General features: G+C 34.5%; 2 long non-coding RNA genes across 2 annotated transcripts in view; one reads left to right on the forward strand and one right to left on the reverse strand.

The window, feature by feature from the left end:
- The window catches only part of LOC138129297 (uncharacterized), a 116,828-nt gene that overhangs the window by 5,841 nt on the left and 95,297 nt on the right, over positions 1–15,690 (reverse strand). The window lies entirely within an intron of this gene.
- LOC138128807 (uncharacterized) lies at positions 948–11,030 on the forward strand. Its single transcript, XR_011158921.1, has 2 exons — positions 948–2,982; positions 3,031–11,030. It is a non-coding gene; the product is annotated as an uncharacterized lncRNA (long non-coding RNA).

The raw sequence follows: 15,690 nt of genomic DNA on the forward strand, positions 1-15,690 counted from the left end.
GATTGGGTGCGGAGATAAAACTAGATAAAACTAAAATAGTGGGAATTTCTTCATAAACTTGCTTTTTGTCAACAAGCTGGGGGATGGCAATTCGAACATTTAATTCCATAATTTTAAGAACTTACACAGTTTTTGACTTGTTTTTGTTCGTTATAAAATTTATTTTTTCCAACTTTATTTTTTTTTTCTCAAAAATTTCCGTATGTAAGGTAACAAAATTTTTATACTGGCATTTAGACAATTAAAAGGGCTATCAGAATCAAGAAAAAAATAGGGGGTTTATATTTAAAAAAACTATCGATGACGTCATAACTCGAAAACAAATGACTGCTTGGAATTTTATTTTGTATTAAAATATGTATTTTTATAAACTAAGATTGACCTGTTCAAAGATTTTTTCGAAAAAAATTTTGTTTAATTTTTAATGAATTTATTCCATACTTTTGCCGCTCACTGTATAATGTAAAAAACGAGGTAATAAACAGTTCTTAAACGTATAGACAATAAAATTTAACTCTCTGAAATTAATAATCACTAACTCATAATTTTGATTCCTTGCATAAATGAGGTTACAATTTTTTCAATAATTGATCCATTTTATCATTATAAGAATCAATAGCTACTTTTAAGATAATATTTTCATCTCCATCATTCTGCTTACTTTTTTTTCCATTTTTGATTTCGACGCTCTTTTCTTCATCATCATCTTCTGAAAGGCAATGAGTTCCTAATTAGTCTTGAGATGCACTGAGTTATAAGAATGAGCCCTTATTAACATGGTATGAAAACAATTTATATTATATCCAGTGTTGTTAGTACTGCAACAGGAGTCACATTTGGTTTTTCCGAAAAATTTCCTCCATTTCATCGAAGTAGTCAAATTTAAAATTTTCGGTTCCCGTTTCTTTTTTCATGTTATCCTTTTTCTCAACGTAACGCATCTTCGGGTATTTGAATTTATCCCTGCATTGAACCGATGAGTAGAAAATTTTTTGGGTTTTCATATCCTTTTCAAGATCTTGCTACACTTTATCATTTTTTGTTGTCGTAGACGCAAATTGTTTCGTATATTTTTTATACAGATTTAACAACATCAATGTGGCATTTTTATTCTATTGTTTATTGTTGCATTCATTTGTGTCAGGAATATCATTAATTACTTCTTCATGTTTATTGCAATTGTCAATTCCAAATAGTTGGAGTATTTCGGTCGTTTTAGGGATCCAGTAACAGTTACCATCTAAGAAACACCATTATTAGCTAAATTTAAGTATTAATACAATAAATGTATCTGAATCACGATCGTCCTCGCTCTCGCGTGTGTGATCTGGCTTGAGATCCTTTACGTGCCATTTGCCGTTGTAGACACCGAGATCGTCCACGAGGGCGTAGACATTCTTACCGAGGCGCTCCGAGATTGTAAACTGACCTCCGAATGGTTTTGCCAATTTGGCGCTAAAATGTTTGGTGCCATCGGTTGTCGGATAGGGGCGTTTCCAAACCAGATCACCCACCGCATATTCAACTTCCCGACACTTCGCATCGTAGTACCGTTTCGCTTTATCCCGGTATCTGTTAATGAGTCCCGTTACCAAGCGCCGTACTTTGTCCAACTTGGACTCCGTCACTTGTTCTCCAAGTGGGTTTGCTTCCGCACCGTCCTCCAGCGATTCCCGCGTCCTTTGCAGTTCATGTCCCGTGCCGTGATCTGTCATTTCGTTTCCGAAATTTAGAAACTACGGAGTCTGTTTGGTAGCCTCGTGTTTGGCCGTTCTTAAGGCGCACGCGACGCGACCTAAATTTTTGTCCCATTTCGCTTGGTCCTGATCCGTATACGAGGCGATCAGTGACTTCATGGTCCGGTTCACCCCTTCCGTGGGGTTGTTCTGAGGAGTGAATAGAGAATTATAATACGGTTTCACTCCGTAATTATTTAAAAAGGTTTGGAATTCACGACTCTTCCCGAACTGTACCCCATTATCCACGATAATGAACTCCGGGACTCCGAACATTAAGAACACTCTTCGCTCCATCTCGTCTATAACCTTGCGTGCTGTCGGCGATCGTATGGCTGCCGTGGATCTTATGATATGTTTTATAGACGCCGAGGTGTCCACCCGTGGCTGCGTCGTCATGATACCGTTTGAGCAGCTCATCTCGCGAACCGTTCGGTACCACCCACTTCCACTCCGGGTCGAACTCTCCGTCACGACGGTTAACCCTCTTGAAGACGTGACCGTCACGAACTCTAAAGTTCGGATACTTCAAGGGATTTTCGGTAAATTTTTGAATTAGCTGCACGATAAATTTGTCACCCGTTCTTTTGGCCGCCTCCAATTGTTCAATTTGGGCCGTAACCGGAGCTACCGTTCGCGACAGACAATCCGGTACGACGTTTTCCTTACCCTTCCGGTGCACAATGTCGAAGTCGAAGGCCTGCAAGCGCATGACCCATCTGCCGACGCGTCCCAACGGATCTTTCAGGTTGTTTAAGCACAATAAGGAGTAGTGGTCGGTCACCACCGTGAACCGCCTACCCTCTAGGTAACATCGCAGAGGTTCAATCGCGTAGATGACACTGAGACACTCCTTCGCCTTTGTGGTACTAACTACTGTTCCGCCGGTAACAAGGCGCGCGACAAATAACAGATCATGTGCTCCCGACCGCTGATGTTCTGCGTCATCACCGCCCCGATTCCGACGTCGCTTGCATCGCACTGAAGAGTAAGGGGATGGTCAAAATCCGGGCATGACAAAATCGGCGCGTTGACCAAGGCGTTTTTGACGTCTGTGAATGCTTGTTCACACTCCGGAGTCCAGGTGAAACGCGTATTTTTCCTTGTTAAGTTGGTGAGCGGCGCCACCATGGTCGAAAAATTCGGCACGAACCGCCGGTACCAACTCATCATCCCTATCAGACGATGGACGTCGCGAACACCCTTCGGCTGCGGCATGTCGACGACAGCACTGACCTTAGCCGGGGTGGTAGAAGGTGTTCACTCACCACCCGAGATCACGCCGCGGCAGGAGGTTTGCCGAGATCGTGAGTGGACACCCCGCTCAGACCTCCCCGAGACGTGTTCCAGGTAACACGTGGAGTATAATCGAGAATTTGCCATCCTCGAGTTGTATACGGGTAGGCTATTTCCTTCGAAAAATTTAAGTCAATCAAAAAGCTCGAATATTTGAATTTTAGCCAATAGCGATTGAATTACAGCGATAATACTGCACTAGTGCAATTATCGATAATTTGCACTAGTGCCAAATTTTTGCGTAGTCCTAATTAAGAAATCATTTGGTAATAATTTTATATTTTAAAAAGAATTACGTTTATTTGTACTTACCTATCATGTAAATTTTTCTCAGGAAATAGTCTGCCAAAATATCCTCTCGTGCATGTCAAATTGTCGATAATTTTCTCTCGTGCGCTTCGCGCACTCAAGCAAATTATCGGCAATTTGACATGCACTCGGGATATTATTAGTGACTATATCATGAATAAAAAAAATAATTAAACAGGTTCCCGAAACCGACTGGGCCCATTCAGTAGCAGAGCGATTTGATGTGACGGCTAGCGCAAAAAAAATTGTAAGTTAAAGCAGCGAGCGAAAATACAAAGGTTGGTATATTCCAATATACAAAGGTTCGTATATTCGAAATCGTCCTGGTTACTAAAATAACCGCCGCAATACATGGTAACTAAAGAAAATCAAAGATTCTTATTGGTTTATAAAGTAATGAATGATATGGTCTACATTATAAGGCCTAGGATGTGTTCGTGCTACTTGACACAAAGTCACGTAATCGGCAGGTATGTTTACCTTGTAATTTCTAACTTTTTTTTCTATGGACGAATGCATAGAGACTACCTCCATCTGTGTGTGCCCTTTTTGTATTGTTATCTTATGTGCATTGATAAATTTAGAAGAGCATTGGCCGGTGCAACTCTCGCTGTATAGGCACAGTTGGTCTAAGCACAAGTCACGTTTAAAAAAAATGTCCAAATCTAATTTTAGTCTCAAATTGCTCCTTGTAGCTGTATCTTCCAAAAAATATGTTGCAGAAAATCTTTCACCGACATATTTTAAAATAGTTACATCTTTTAATATGTAGTTATTTTAATTCATTTGAATGACCATAGACAATTTTAATATCGATAGCAAAACAAAATAATTGTTTTAAAAATTTATTTAGAATAAGAAACATTATTTTACAAATGAAAACTATTATAAAATTGGACAGATTTTAGGAATATAGAAGGAAATTCCGGATGTGTTTCGAAGAGCGAGCGTTTTGTACATTTTTTCGCGTGTGAGCGACAAAGTGACAGTCCTCGGAAAACGTCATCTTTGCGTTGTCAAATGCAAGCGCAAAGACCTACTTTCTACATCGATTGTAGAAAAAAAGGTTTTTAACTTTTGGAAACGAATTTTAATCAGTTGTAAGTATATTTTGTGTTTATTTTCTTGATATTTAGATAATTACTTACATGTAATTTTACAATGTTTTGGCTAAGACTGTACGTAAAAGGAAACATAACCGAAATAAATTTCAAGATGAAAATTTTCATTGCATTTCTGTTATAGTAAACTAGGCCAAAATGAATAGGGAATTCCACAATTTTTCTTGGAAAGCAAAATAATTGCCCCAATCCTCCTACGTAATCTTAAACACTGGATAAATTTAAAATGTAAAACAGGTACTTGAAACATTTCATTTTTGCCTAGTTTATATAACGGTATTAGGCCGATATGGGTTATATAACAGAAGAGGTTGAGACATTGTAAAATCGAGGCTGAGCCGAGATTTTATAATCAACCGAGTCTGTTATATCCATATTGGCCGTATGTTGTTTTATAGTTTTCTTTATACCAATAATACTTAACATTTAACGATGATTTATTTGTAAGACTGACATTTCTCTTTACTTCAAAAATTAAATTTAGTTGTCATTTGTGCCGAAAACGTAGCAACGGCAGCAAAAATAACGACCTCGGTCTGATAATTTTGAATAACGGCCTAGACTGTTATAGGTGTCATATCAATCAAGCATTGAGTACTGATAATCCTAATAACAGTATGGTATAAAGAAAACGTTGTTAATGTAACTGTTGTAAACCGTGCGATATGAGTATAATATTGCATTCGGACATCAATTATGTATATGCATTTTGTTCACATTTTATTGAAATTAAAACAGCTGTATAACGTGGAAAACTGTGTTTTTCCACATATAATTAGCGATTACATGGAAAATCCTCGACCAACTTTTTTTGTAAATTCATTAGAAAATTCTACGATATCGATACTTTATGTTTGAAAAATTAAAGCAAAATTGGCCATTTTGAAATATGTTTTTTCCAACGTCAAGTCTGAAAATGACATTTCCATCACTCAATTTAGAGATGAAAGTAGGCGTTTGCATCACATGTGAGGAAAGTAAATCACTTCCCTCACTAGTGGGGAAAGTAAAAAAAAAATTTGATCCCCATTTAGGTACTTTCTTTAAAATAACGTTCATACATACATATACATTTGTAAGAATTCTTTATTAACAATTAGCACATACAAAGATACTTAACTTTTTTATCAGTATTATAGAAATTAAATGTACAATTTTTTACACGAATTAAAACTCCAAATGTTCCTGATTTTTTTTTTCTAAATAACGTGTCGGTACAGAGCTTGACGTTGACGCCAAACTAGCACTTCTTACTACTTGTCTCCATCTCAGTAACGGATCGTATTCCTTTCCGTAGCGTGCTCGAGATTTTATAGGTAATAATTCCAAAGATACCTAGTTCGCTGCTTCTTTAATTTCTGTATTTGGTAAATTTACAACACTATCTTCTACTTCCATCACTATTTGTTTAGTAAATTCTGATTAATTTTCACGTTTTGGTAAAAACACGACTTGACATTCATTAATTAAATTTTATTGTTTACTGTGAGCATGGAAACGTGATTTTCAAATTTTACTTCTATGTTGATTTGTATAAAATAATAAATTGATAATACCTATGCAAGATAAACCGAAAGCTCTTGACGTTGGAAAAAATAGTATGTTATATACGTGAGGAAAGGTCCATTGCTAAACTTGAATGATTAGATCAACTCGCTATCGCTCGTGATCCAATTGTCATTCTCGTTTAGCAATGCATCCTTTTCCTCACTTATATAACAATATACTATTTTATCAATTTATATAGGAGCATTGATCGATTTCTCATAAGAACACGTGTAAAATATCCCGAAACTTTAAAAGGTAATAACTTTAAAATTCCTCCACCATTTTTTTTTAATTTGGCACAGTACTTTAGCATGGACGAAAGGACAATTGTACCAGTTTTGAGCAATTTTCGCCATTTTACAATGTTTCTCCAGTTCATTCTTAAATTTCCCCTGTCAATATACATATGGTGAAAGACACATGAAAGATTAGGATATGCCTTATCGCCTATTATAAATTCTTCATGTGGAAAGTATTGATGCTGGGCATTATTTACGCTATTATATAAATCGGAATTTCTAAAAATTCTTGTATCACTTACAGAGCCAGGGTAGCCCACAAAACAATCAGCAAATTTTAATTTGGGATCACACATTGCTTGTAATGTTATTGCATGGTTACATTTGCGTCTAACATAAACCTCTGGATCACATTTTGGAGCTTTGATGGGAACCAAAGTTCCAATGACATTATCTACTCCAGCACAGTTATAAAATTTTTCCTTAATTATTCTGATTTCGCGGCAATCTTATTCAATGCACTTATTATTCTGAAAAATGTTTTTGAAAGACTAGATTTTCCCATGTCAAACCTTAAACAACGTCGAACATGCATTGTTTGCACTTTCCAACACTGCAGCAGGTAGTGCAGCAGGGTTTTCTATATTTTATAGCTCCATAACTGCACAATTACGAATTCACTTTTTCAGAAGCCGACCTTTTTGGTTATAATTCGCATGTCATATTTTTCAAAGGTAACTAGGTTTCCGTAGCAACCGTGATTTTTACGTGAAATTGAATGTGAATGGAGTTGGCGTCTTCTGACACTCTTTGTGGAAAAGTGAACAGAAAGTGTTGAAAGATTTAATAATGGCCGACCCTGAGGACAAAAAAAGGATGAAGGTCTCATCTTTATCGGAAAAGATGAAATTGGTTTTGATTTGGGTTTAATTTGAAATTTTGTTACAAAAAAAAATTTGCGGTCAACGAAAATTTTTTGTAATCAACTCGTTTGATAATGGACGATTAATAATTTCAACTATTACTCGCTACATTCGTTCGTGCTTTAAACAGTTTCGATTATTAATCGCATTCATTAACAAACTAGTTTATTAAATAACTATTAATTGCTGGAAATAATAAACCGAGCTCTTAATTAGTTAATAGGAAAATGTACGGAAACGAATCTGGCGGTGTGTCCGAGTTGGGCCCGCGCGTTAATGCCCTGTAATCCCATGTCCGAGTTGGGCCCGGCTACCTGCAATAACACTAGTCTACAAATTTTGACTTTAAAAAAGTATTCTTCTCGTAAAATTATTTGACCTTGAAATGTTCAACTCCACGTGAATAACGTTTAGTTATTATTGGTATGTATTTATTTTCAATATACAAATTCTTTTCCATAAAATCGAATTTCAATTATGCGTGAGCGAAAGTGCGTGAGCGAAAGTACGTGAGCGAAAGTGCGTGAGCGAAAGTGGAACCTTCACTCACTGGTAACCATGGATACAGACCCACTTTCTAGGGAGGTATCGAACAAAAGTACTTTATTTTTTGGCTCTGTAATTATGTTTTGTAAATAGTGACATGCAGCTAACCAACATAATGCGAATTTAGCAATGCTCAATCCATCGTGAACGGTATTTACCTGCATGTCACTGTTTGCTGAATTATTTGACCTTGAAATTTTCAATTCAACGTGAATAACGTATACAGTGCGTTTTTTTAAGACTGGCCAGAGGGTTTTACATGCTAATTTTTCAACCTCCTGTTAACTTTGTATTTGTAATACCTAAATGGTTGTAATAGACAATTTACAAATAAAATGTTATTTGCAAAAAATAGTGTGAACATTAATATTTTACATTTTATAACGATAGATTCATTATTTATGTTATAACAAGTTTCTTTACTTTAATAAAAATTAAATGAAATGTTCAAAATGGCCTCCAGAGGCAGTTAAGCAATCACATAATCAATTACATATCAAAATTACAAATGTCAGGTGAAATTTTAGCCTACTGAAAATTTAAAATTAGAGCAAACGGAATTCAAAAAATGTCTTTTTGCTATAACTTATTCCTTGATTCTGGTTATTAAATTGAAATTGTTTCAATACATTATCATATCCCACAACTTTACTACAAAACTGAGTTGAATATTTTCATGAGGACAAAAGTTAACAGGGGGTTGAAAAATGTAGCGTGTAAAACCCTATGGCCAGTCTTAAAAAAAACTCACTGTATAACAATTCATCACTTTACATAATTAATCACGACAGCCACCGAATATGCCCATCATCAGTACAACTTTCTGAAGGATCCACTCTTGGTCCGCCGCTTCCAGTAAAAACTTGCAAACATCGTTTCTTGAAGAAGTTGTAGCTTTTTTCGGCTGATAGTTTCTACATTTTGTTTTCAAAAAGTAGGTGAGACTGTTGAACCTGTACAATTTATTATATTAAAACAACTAATAGCTTATTAAAAAAACCTCTTACCTGGATACCTGGAGATATAAACGTTTTGAAATATAAACAGTGTACTCTTCAACATTGAATAACCGCGCTGATGCTGCTTTCGTCTTTTCCCTTGATCTCGGTCTGCCATTGTATAAATATTTCCGATTCTTTCTGGTATCGTAATTTTGATTTCGTAGGCACCATTTGGTACTTCGCGGCACTTGCCTCTTCCAGGACGTCGTCAGGAACACAGAATTCTTCGCCATCCATTTCCACAACGTGGTGTGCACAATCACTTTATTTACTTTGAAAAACTTTGTTTATTTTGTATTTTATTTTTTTCCATAGCAACAGATCTCTCCGAAAATGTGATTTATTTATTTTATTTTAATTTTATTTAAAATTTTGAATATAAAGTTACAGACTCATTTTCTAAGGAGTTATGTCTGGTATCGAACAAAATCAAATACAGCACTCGAGAGTAAGGCCGCTTTTGTTCACTTGAATTGCATCGACCACTCCGCTGCGCGTGGTGGCCGAACATGCAATTCGCGTGAACAAAAGCTTTACCTTCCTCTCTCGTAGTGTAAATAACTATTACTTATCAACTCGTATTCAGCATGGGTAGACAAGCAAAAATTAGTTAAAATTATTCAGAATATTTTTTCACTGTAGACCAGTGTAATCCTTTGCCGCGCCGCACCGTCTTGACGCCATCGGAGTTCAGTACCTATCTACTTGAGGTAATCCTTTGACAATTCTATCCATTTACGGTTATACCAGAGCAAAAGAATGTTTCAAAATTACCATTTTTATTTCAGAAATATTTACATTATTTTACATAAGAATGTACAAAAAACATTAGATAAATACTCGTAGATACAAACAAACAAGTCAATTATTATTTCTTAATTACTGTTAAAGCGTATTATAACAAACAGCATAACGAAATCTAACCAGGATATAGAATTATTCGCTTCAAGTTGAGTTTTTGGGAGAGGAAGTTGGACAGATCTTCTGGCTTGCCACAGATTCTTCCGCGCACGATCCACATCATAAGTGAAAATCTGATCCAAAAAACCATTTTGTCGCAATTCTTGATGCAATAGTTTTGCAGGTTTGTGTGTTAAATTGTCTAGAGATTTTCTTTTGACGCCATTACTCAGTGCTTGCCTCTATATTTTCTTCTTCCGGGTGATTATGAATAAGATCACTGCTGATTACATTCGTTGGTTCGGAACCGAAGGTTTACACTTTTGCAAGGCAGTTTGATTTTTTGTTGACACAACCTCACCGAATTTCATCGTCCTTGCCACACAAAACTTAAAATTATTCACTACAAGCAACTGTTTCCCTTCTTCACCCAAAATTGATTTCACTTCCATTTCTGAGACTAGGTAGGTATTTACAGATTCACTAGCAAATATTCAAATGGAACTAAAATTAAGATACATTTTTATAATTAGTTGTTGGCCGCGTGGCCCTACTCCTTATCGGATTAGGTGGTGCCCGGATTGGGGATACTTGGGGGCCGATTAATTTGAGCGAGGATTATCTCAGGTACCGGGCCCAACTCGGATACGCCCGAATCTGGAGTTGTCAGAAGCCACAATACACGTAGTGATTGTTTCTGTGTGTCTATTCGGGGTCGTCTAACTGCTGTCTCTTTTTTAATCATGTCGACAATAATGGGGACAAACTTTTCCAAACTGAAACGGCTGACCCGGAAATGCATTTGAAATTGTCTGTTGGTTAACCCCAGTACAATCCATTCAACATATCCAACAATCCTTAAAATTAATTACTTTCATTTAATAAATGGCACTAATTCCTACCTTTTTATTCACAGAAAGTCTTATATCTTTAATAAGTACATGTTTATTTTTTTCAGAAAAGTGTCACATTTGACAAATATTTTTTGACTGTTTTAAATACAACGGTAATAATCGAAATTTTACGAATAAATACGACGGAGTTTTTTGGCCAAATGCGTGTGGAGCAGCACCGTCGAAGCTATTCCAACATTATTATAGTCTTTGCCAAAGCCAAATAACCACCAACACTGCATTCTACCCAAAAAATCAACCGGCAACGCTGTACACTTAGATTTGATTGGTCTAGCATCCTAGTAATATCAAAATCGCCATTAAACACTTAGTGTAATTTTGTTTTCACCAACATAATTCAACAGGTGGTGGTTATTTGGGTTTGGCAAGGCCTATATATGGGATTGAAGTGTCTTACTATAGTTTAATTGTCTGTGCTGTAATGTAAAAAAACTACTCTGTGCAAATTCTTATATTATATAAAAAGTACAAATTTAATAAAGTAAACTAAACTGGCACTAAGATTATTTTTGCTATCCCTTACATTTTGACAATACAATACACATGCATCATTTTACATAAGTATTTATAAGATACAACTTCAATTAAATTCTTTGCAAATTCCTTATCAAACTTGATATCCAACTGTAAAAATGATTTGGAATGTGGTGAATAAATAAATTACTAAATGAGTTTTATAGATTTAACAGAGCCAGAGCCAAGTTGTATCTGTCCATAATAAATATGTTTTTTGCTCAACATAATTTGATTAATTTGGACTGATAAATAATCACATGTGTTGACAAAATCACTAGCTCCAACATTCACACCTAAAAAAAATTGTTGTCTTAAAAATTTGCAGTATCTTATAGCTGAAACAAACCTGCATATGGGTTTTTCATTTGCAACCACAATTCCATCAGGTGAGAATGCTAACCATGGAAAACGTCTGCAAATAATTAGCCGTAAGGTACAGTTACAGGTACAAAGACATCCCCAATTCACTACATTTTCGGCTAATGTAATTTCAGTTTCATGTGGTGGAGAAGACAAAGCACTTGTTTATAAACACAAACTTGTATTTATGCAGCACGAACCACCTTTAATACCACACAATATTATATGACCTGCTTTTAAAACCGCTTCTCTTTCTTTTAGGGGCCTATCTCGACCATTTATGTATTTTTTCTACAACCGTCAAAAAAACTCGACATTTATGCATCATTATCAAGTCGCGAAGTATGTCATTTTTTGATAGATCAAAAATAGTTGTCAAAAAGTTTCCTTGGATGTTGGATGGCTTACTATTTTTTTTCACCGGAAAAACAGTGAAAATTAGTATATTAAAGATCGTGTTTTATAAGGGTTGATTTGGCGCACGAGTCCCAGGTGTAGAAAACGACCCGTAGGGAAGTTTTTTATTGGACGAGTGCGCCAATGCCCTTATAACGCGAGTTTTTTTATGTTATTTTTTAGAATTTGCACCCTTGTTTTAATTTATAAATTAAAAAATTAAACTTTCAAATTATAGGGAATTTTGTATTAATTGGTAATTCAAGGTAACGGATGCACAGGTATTAAAAAGTAAAGTTTGAACATGAATATTGGAAGTTTTTTGGTGTAAATAACAATAATATAGTGAAATATTGATAAAAATTTTCTTAGAGATCTATTAAACTACGAGTGCTTTAAGAGATAGCCATAAGCGACTCCAAATTGAATACATATAATAATAGACCTATTAGAGACGCAGATTCTAAAATAGTAGTTTATTTGACGAGTTTGTGTGTAAATTGGGCCTTTTTTGGCACGCGTGGGCCATTTTAAAACGCGAGTGAAACGAAACGAAAGCTCAAAAAACTGACTTTGCGTACGTAATATAAACAACTTTTTTTCTACAATTGCACAGCTTTAAACAGCAAGTTTATTATTAAAAAATATTGAATTCATAAAAAAGGCAGCATTATTTTTTTAAGTTATCGTTGCACGGGTTTTTGTTCCCGTAGTTACTAATGTAAATAAAAATTGAAAATAAATCTGTCATCTGAATAAGTGTCGCTTTCCAAGTGTTTTCTATAAATTCTGTGAAAATGAACGTTAGCAGACTCATGGAAGACTCCAGTGATTCTGAATATGATGTAGAAGCAGTAGCTAATGAAGCGATTGCGAATATTTTGCCGAAGAAGTCAAGACCGCAGTATGTAAAAGCTTACAAGATTTCCGGGTTGGGTGTGACTCTAAAAAAATTAGTAACACAACAGAAAACGTTCTATTAGCATATTTAGAGGAAAAGTCGAAGATTTTGGAGCCGTCAACATTGTGGTCCCTTTTTTTGATGTTAAAGGCAACTTTAAATATAAAAGAAAATATTGATGTTCACTCGAATCGGAAATTATAGCGGGAAGTAATTTTTCTGCTTGTAACTTTAATTTTCAAATATCAAAATAAAGTATGTTGACTTGTAATTGCCTGTTATAATTGTTTCAATAAAATTTTCTTCTTAGTTTGTTCTGAATTTTAGAAATCTCAGAAATTTTTCGCAGTGCGCAAAAAATTTTTTTTAACGGTGAAAAAAAATATTTTTTTTAACTGTGAAAAAAACGCGTGTTTTGCGCACTAAAATTAATGCGTAAACACCCGTTTTTTGATCAATTGTAGAAAAAAAAAATTTTAACATCCAAGGAAAATTTTACAAAAATTCGTAACCAAGTGACCAGCGCAAGCGGGCAAGTTTCATTAGCAAAGGTTTAAAAAGCAGTTGTAGAAAAAATAGTGTTTGCATTTCGTGCGCACAATGATTGTTTTGTTGGCGCATTCGAATGAGTTTGAAGTCTCGACCTGACGGTCTCGACCATTTTGCGCACTTAATACAAAAATAACTATTAAAATATCAAAAACTTTTACGTACTATCGCGGCCAAAATACTTTGGTCGTCACTTTTTGACATTTCAAATGTAAATCAAGTATTAATGTCAATATACATGACAATTTCAAATTATTCTTGTCAAAAATATGGCACCTTCAGTTTTTGATAAATATAGAATCGTCTTACTTGCTTCTGAAGGTTGTCTAAACCGCGACCATGTTGATCTTTTGCTTTTGAACCCTGCCTCCGCAGCTGAGATTTACCCCACCACCCGTATGACACAGATAGATTAAAATAATTTTGACAGTAGTAAAAAATAAGGTTAAACATCCTAAAGTTTGCTTTACAATTGAATGCCATTTATGTCACATTGACGACCAAAGTATTTTGGTCGCGATAGTACATCCACTTTAGGCATCTTACCTAGGGTTGCCAGATTTTAAAAACAGACATATACGAGATGGCATGAAAAAATATATGAGATTTTAATAAAATATATGAGAAATTGCAAACTATAATAATAATTTTATTTCAAAAAGTTACAAAAACCTAGTAGGTAAATATTACCTATTCATATACCTAACCATATATGTATAACTTACAGTCATATACTTTTACTTTAAGTTTAAACATTATACTTATCAGAACTGCGTGCTTCACTCAACATTTTTTGGTCTGTTGTTACATAATTAAAAAATTCCTTGCAGGAAAAATTGAAATTTAAAGTGATTAACAGTTCCGATTTAATTAAGTCCAAGCGGGATTTATTTCGTACATCCGTCCATTTGTTTGTCATAATACTGAACACCCGTTCTACATATGATGTTGTTGCTGGCACACTTAAAATATAAGACATTAGTTTAACAACATTGGGTAAATTTTCTGTCTTTTGAAGAATATGTAGCCATTTATCACCAGTTTTTAGGGAGAGAAAGCTGTTTTAAAGATATCCAATATTTGATTCAGAATCCTCGTTTCGTCAAATAAGCAATCCATATCTAATCCTAAATTGTGCGAAATTTTTTCAATAATTTTTACAAAATCATCAAATTGAACATTAGCTTTTAAATTAAGTTTTGAAACAAAATACAAAAACGTATCTTCACTACAATCAAACCATTTTTTAAAATATTTAATTGAGGCTATCAGCACAGCAACAAAATTATTCTCAATTTGTTTAAATTTATATGGGTCTATATTTTTTAATTTTTGTGTTACTAGATATCCAAAATAATGTTTTGTTTGCCGTTCTTCAAGCTTGACCAATAAAGTACTAACAACTTCATAAATATCAATTATTGTTATTTTATTGCCTTCTAAAATTAAAATTGCATCTTGGAATAATTTCAGTAAACTATTACAAAATAATAAATAGATTTCTGGTATTTCATTTTCAGGAGTATTTTCATATTCATTGTCTTTAATATACAACAATGTTTTAATCTGTTTTGGACACTCATTGTCAGGTAAACTGCGGAAGTACGAAATTAAAGACAGCCAGGAATTTAATATTCTTTCAATACAAGGAAATAAAGTTAACCACCTGGTAGTAACATGATGTAGTAGTTCTCTATACTCCATTTCATTAAATTCAAAAAACCCTTTTAATGCTTCTCGACGCTTAGCTGACAAACTAAAGTGTCCATATAATTTGAGCACTAGGTTTTCTATATCATAGTCTAATTTATCTACTAAAAATTTTACTGTGTTATGAATAATATGGGCGTGACAATTGGCTTTCAACAGTCCTGGAATTTCTTCTTTCATTAAAACGAAAAGAGAATGATTTTGACCGAAATTTGCGTTGCAATTATCTGCACTAAGTGCAGACAAATTTCTAAGAGATAATCTGTGGTCCGTTATAGTTTTCCGCAGCATTTTAAACATTCCTAATGCAGTTTCGTCTGGATTTTCTATAAAATCTAGTAATTTATTTACTGCACCGCCATCGTTTTTAAAATATTGCACTGCAATCACAAAATATTTTCTGTTTTTCACATTAGACGCATCCACTTGTACTATTGCGATCAAAAAATTTTGGACACTAATGTCATCGTGCTGTCATACATTCTAAAACGACCCCTATGTATTAATAACCTCAATTTTGATTGTGTCAATTTTGAAAATGTGAATGTCAGATTTACCGAGAAAATATTCAAGAAGTTTTAAAAATCAGACAAATAGAACAGAACGAGGTTTTAATTAATAAAAAATATAAAATAAATACCCAAATGTATTCGTATATTAAAAAAATTATATTTTAAACGGGTGTCATATTGACAACAATTTCATGTTTCATGTGACAGTTTCAA

This window comes from Tenebrio molitor, chromosome 4, assembly GCF_963966145.1.
Source record: "Tenebrio molitor chromosome 4, icTenMoli1.1, whole genome shotgun sequence".
NCBI classification, from domain to species: domain Eukaryota; kingdom Metazoa; phylum Arthropoda; class Insecta; order Coleoptera; family Tenebrionidae; genus Tenebrio; species Tenebrio molitor.